The following is a 5,790-nucleotide window of genomic DNA, read 5'->3' as shown; positions in this document are numbered from 1 at the left end:
TTATTGTGTTGTGTGGAAGCCTGAATTTCATCCTGATTCTTAGCGTTGATTGCAAATGATCTAATTTAATTATATTATTGTTATTTTATTTTGTTTGTGTGCGTGTGTGTGTGTGTGTGTGGCGGGGGGGGTGGGGGGGTGTTTACATGTAGTTAATCACATAGATAATCACATGCCAGGCTAATGAAATGGACCAAAATTACACAAGAAACGTTTTACAGCATCTAGAAAAATCAGACAACTATTAACAAGGTATTGTACAAAACATTTATGCATATTCTTGCTTTAAAATCATCTCAGGGTACAAGGAAGGTCTGCATCATCACTCTAAACCTACCAGTTTCTGAAGCTTTGGGAGTTTTCTAAATGTATTTATCTTTTGTTTTTTGTTTTTATCATTATTATTATCATACATGTTTATAATAAGACCTATTAAGCCTGAACTCACGGGGCGTGGTTATCAAGGCGAAGGGGCGGAGCTTTGTCTCAGTTCTCTGTAATGAAGCTGAATGTAAAAATAGTTTCCGTCTCTCAGACAGAGTCACTGCACCATTACACTTCCTGCTGTAACGGACTGATACAGGAGGAATATATGTGTATATGTAGACAGGGGACATTTTAAACACGGTGTTTAAACCCTAATGAGTTAAATACCGAATATGTGGCGCTCTGAAATGTGGAAACACTTCAGTTAAAGTATCAGATGTGTTTATATGAGGAACAGGAAAGGTAAGAGGAGTTAGCATCATGCTAAAGTACAAGCTAATCTCAAACGGATCCAATTGTGTGTAATTCCTTACCTTCTTATCGTGTATTTGTGTTAAACATGAGGTCTCTCTCTCTCTCTCTCTCTCTCTCTCTCTCTCTCTCTCTCTCTCTCTCTCTCTGTGTGTGTTTAGGATTTTATTAGTCTGAATCTACAGAAAGAGATAAAGATGGCGACTGCAAGCAGTAAGTTGTATTTCAAGGAACGAATTTATGAATATGATTTGAAGATTAAAGATTAAACTAATTGTGTGTGTGTGTGTGTGTGTGTGTGTGTGTGTGTGTGTGTGTGTGTGTGTGTGTTTTCCCACACAGATGAGTTTAAACTCAGTGGTCCCAGTGATAGAGAGTGGTATAAGCGCTGTGCTGTCACTCTCTCATGTCGTCTGTCTCCTGAAATCAGTGCTGTTGACTTGGAGATCCGGTGGTTTAAGGGGACAGACTGTGTTTGTGTTTATAAGAACAGTAAGGTGACAGAGGGGAGAGGTTATGAGGGCAGAGTGAGTCTGTTCACTCAGGAGCTGGAGAGAGGAAACGTCTCCTTACAGCTGAGAGACTGTACAGGGTTAGATGATGGAGATTATCTCTGTCAGGTCACTGATGGAGACAGAACAGAAGAGATTACAGTATATATGAGTAAGTGTTCCTGATCTCCACACTGTATAAACTCCACATCATCGTCTGTGTTTCTCATCTCAGTACATAAACACACTCAGTATTCAGTGTGAGATTCAGTATACAGGCTGCTAATGTGGAGTGAAGATTATTTGAGTTGAATTAACAGTAACTCTATTTTTCACTCTTCTACACACCTGCACAAGGGCTTAAGAGCAGCAGCTTGTACAAATATGAAGTAACGACGGATTTATTTATCTAATTTTATTTATCTGTTACTCAGAGATTGACTGAATATCAGTTTAAACTAAAACAAAGACATTTTTTTACATCAGAAAGGAATTTAAATTACACACTAAATGTGACATTTAAATTATTACAATTTCTGTATATCCAGTAGATCAGACTACATCACTGCCAAATACAGCACTGAGAACCAAACTACACACATTTAGGTTAAAGGTAGAGGAAAAAACACAGTCTGGCTGATGATTAAGACTTTTGGTGTAAGTATATCTGTCTAGTGGCTAATGTGAGATGTATAACAGTCCAGAGAACACAGATTAGCTAGTCATGTAGTCAGCTTAGCTCCTGCTAGCATGCTGTGTATGTATTTCTCTACATCTGTAAGTCTGTAAATTCAGAGTGGAGACTAATATCAGGAGTTACAGGTTGTAGTGTTGGACTTTTCCAACATGATTTGTTTTAAAACTAACACAGTAAGGTACAGACCTGGAGAACACAAACTGTATTGTCCTTATAACTGTGTTATTAACATGAAATGAGAAACTGAACGACTCCCACTACAATGTAGACTCTCGGCTTTCATTAGTCGTGTTTACACACAAAGATTTTTACCAGTATGAATGAATTCAGCCAGACTGCAGATTCCTAATGAACTGTTTCTGTGTGTCTTAAAATGGACTCTTTTCATTTATATACATGTTACAGGTGATCTGATCCAAATCTAACTTGGTGCTCAGAGCTCTAGGTTAGTGCTTCTGAATGATTAAATCATTTATCACTATATTTTAAAATAGAAAGTATTAATCAGGGAAGAATCGATATCACACAAACACACTCACTATTATTTTAAACAGATTAAAATCTCTAACATGAGCTGTGTTTTCTGTACAACATTTTATTACATCATTCAAACTCACATGTACAGAACACACAAGCTGAATCCCATAAAGAAAATAATGTGAAGGCAAAATGCCTCTGACGCCCTCTAGTGGCTGTCTGCAGTACAATTATTAACTCCTCCGGTTCCCATGTTAGTGAATGGAACATGATCCAAACTTTTATTTAATTTACAGCTCCACAGTCATTTTTATGAGCTCAGTTCATCTTAATATCTCCTCCATATTTTCCCTACAATAAATGTGTTTTATAAGATTTATATGGTGATAATTAACAGGACAGTGTTGATGAGGTTGACTAAGGCAGCTAACAGTAACTCAGATTCATACTAATTTATTGTGTGTATGATTTTATATAACACTAGCAGTAGCTTGTTAAGGTTAACCAGTCACTAGTTTTTAAATGAACTGCACTGACAGAATGAGTGGAGAATAAGAGCGAACTTCTTCATTCAGATGAGTAACGTACTGCAGCTCAAATCAGTAATTCATGAGTCAAATCTCTAAAATGTTTTCCTAACAATGATTAGATTAATATTCCTGGGAAAATTATAACAGTACAGTTTAACATGTTACATTTTTATTACTAACACTGGATTAACTTTGAGGTAACTGATGCAGGGAAGCTAAAAACACTGCATCAGTTACCTCAAAGTTAATAAAGTTAGTACAGTGTTAGTAGAAGCACATGATTCACTATCTGTTGTTATATTTTATTATAATAGTTAAAATTGTATCTGAACATCTTTGAAAGCACAGAGTGAAGATTGTTTATCAGCTGTTCTGACTGTAAATCATAAGTTTTTCTCATTGTATTTTATCTAACATTACATTTCTCTCTGTTGTTTTACATGATACTTCTCACAGCGGTAAGTAAATAACTCGACTTCACACTAATAGTAAAAGCTGATATTTTATAAACTTATCACATATATTACATTTTAATCCAGGAATCAAATAGAAACATAAAGATGATTTTCAGATCATGTTTATGTGAAGGAGTCTGATCAGTAAGTGAGATTCCACTTCCATCAGTCAGCTTCTTTCCCACAATGCACCTGTGTGTAACCTCACTGCAGTGTAATAATGTACAGAGACGTTTACCGTATCGAGTAAAAGACACAACAAACACACAGCTTTATGAACAAAGTAACAGTTCTTTTCTTTATTTTATAATTTATCTTTAAACTCATTCACAACACATTTACACTTTATTATTCCCAGCAACAGGAGCAATCTGGAGCTCCACAGAGGACAGAAGAGACAGGTGAGAGTGAATTTAATTAGAATTAAATTTTGTAGTTACTTGTTAATGTACCACTGAGCATCATGAGCATAGTGTAGTGAACACAACAGACTGTGATCTCTAACAGAACATTCATCATGCTGGTGTCTAGTTTGACATTTAGTGTTGTACAGACACACAAATCTGACCTACACACTGATACTGAGAGAGAAAAAGCTGAAGGTTTTTGTTTGAATGTGATTTGATAACAATAACTCTGTATTAAAGTTACTGATCCTGGCTAACATTACTGTAGTGAACAGAACTACAGAGAGATGTGAGTTAGAGAGTCACACTTGATAATGCTGCATGAAAGAGATTCGAACAGAATGGAAGTAAGTCATCTGGGGAATTTGTTTCTTACTGCATTAATACTGAAAGATCCTGAAGAGCAGAAAGAGAAGAGAAACAATACAGTACAGGATCAAAACAGACTTTTTAGGAATGTTTACAGCTAATACTACAGGATAAAATACAGAAATACTGAAAATTACAATGCATTTTTAACAATCTCAACAAACTTATTGTGCTTTTTTCCCCACATCCTCCTGTAGATAAAGACTTCTGTGTTGTACAGGTGAGTAAACTGTTATAAAATATTACATTCATTAATGTCTTACTGATGATAGCAGCATAAAAATATCATAAATTATGTTATAATTATATAACAGTTATTACTGGTGTTATGATGTAATTATTATTTCTAGGAGTGTAAACACTTTGTGGAAACGTAAAAATAAATGTAAGAAAAATGACGACCTTCATTCCTTTGATGTTTATCTGCAAACTTTCTTTAAATTCCATTTAAAGTGACACAGAAAAGGTTTAACACGTGTTCAGTTTAACTTGAGGATCGATGCAGACGACCTACAACACTAACAAAATGAAGTTACAGTAAAAGGTTTTTCTTAAAATCTGAAAATAGATAGAAAAATAGAAAATAGCTAAAATTAATGGCACCCTAAAAGAAAATTGTTGGAGGTGATCAGTCTGGTGGTCTTTTGGGATAAAAAACATAAAATTCTTTCAGTTTCTGTGTTTCTTGTGTTCTTTGATCATCACTGATCATCACTAAAGACACTGATTGTGTCTTTAAAAATAGATGTAAATGTCTGGAACAGTGGATTATGATGCATAAGAACATGACTTCATTGTGATATTGTGTGACGTCACCACAGCAGAAATGAGACCAAACATCTTTTTAACTCGCGGGCCACAATGGTTTCTAAAATTTGACAGAGGGGCCGGGCCAGAATAGGGGATTGGTGTGTTTGTGTGAAATAATATAAATTAAATGTAAAAACCATTACATGAAAAGATTTGGCCTTTAACAGGCAGCAAAACACCACTGTGCTTAGTTTATTGTAAAAATTGTTTTATAAATGTATTAATTTAATAACGTTAATTTAATAACGTGTTTAATGATTGTGTTCTTCAGCTTGCTGCATTCAAACTCAGTGTGTTACTGAATACAATATCAGTTTAAATCAACCTCAATCAGCTCAGTGTGTACTGTTAGTAATATTACACACACACACACACACACACACACACACACACACACACACACACACACACACACACACACACACACACACACACACACACAGTGATCTGAACAGAGAAACACTTCATGTTATTTAACACTTTATTTACATACAGTATGGAGTCATGTATAAAACCTTCACACTGTTTTATTCACTTCCTCAGAGAGACAGAAAATGGACAGAAGATGAGAGAAAGAAAATGGAGAAATCTGCTCTACTGATTGGTGAGTATGGAAGGAGGTACAAAAGTAAACACACCTGTTCATCTTTACAGCCTGAAGTGTTTAATAAGAGATCTCCAGTAAGTCTGTAGTCTGAAATTCACAGCTTCTCACATTCTCTATTCAAGATATTATTTACATTATTTAGAAAGTTTATTTTATGGACTGGTAAAATCTCAGATATAAACTACAGTTAGGTTTATATAATGTTATAA

General features: G+C 35.0%; 2 protein-coding genes across 6 annotated transcripts in view; one reads left to right on the top strand and one right to left on the bottom strand.

The window, feature by feature from the left end:
* The window catches only part of LOC113636638 (WD repeat-containing protein 87-like), an 873,260-nt gene that overhangs the window by 469,238 nt on the left and 398,232 nt on the right, over positions 1 to 5,790 (top strand). The window contains exon 1 of one of the 2 annotated variants that reach the window (XM_047809378.1): positions 3,906 to 4,384. The exons of the other annotated variant lie outside the window; for it this stretch is intronic. The gene's annotated coding sequence lies outside the window, so the exon portion shown is untranslated. Of the gene's footprint in view, positions 1 to 3,905; positions 4,385 to 5,790 lie in introns of those variants that run through there. 2 annotated transcript variants of the gene reach the window in all.
* The window catches only part of LOC113650946 (kinectin-like), a 683,852-nt gene that overhangs the window by 433,830 nt on the left and 244,232 nt on the right, over positions 1 to 5,790 (bottom strand). The window lies entirely within an intron of this gene.

The sequence above is a fragment of the Tachysurus fulvidraco genome, chromosome 26 (assembly GCF_022655615.1).
Source record: "Tachysurus fulvidraco isolate hzauxx_2018 chromosome 26, HZAU_PFXX_2.0, whole genome shotgun sequence".
NCBI lineage: Eukaryota > Metazoa > Chordata > Actinopteri > Siluriformes > Bagridae > Tachysurus > Tachysurus fulvidraco.
Note: the sequence above shows the minus strand (reverse complement) of the source record. Positions and strands in the feature narration are given on the sequence as shown.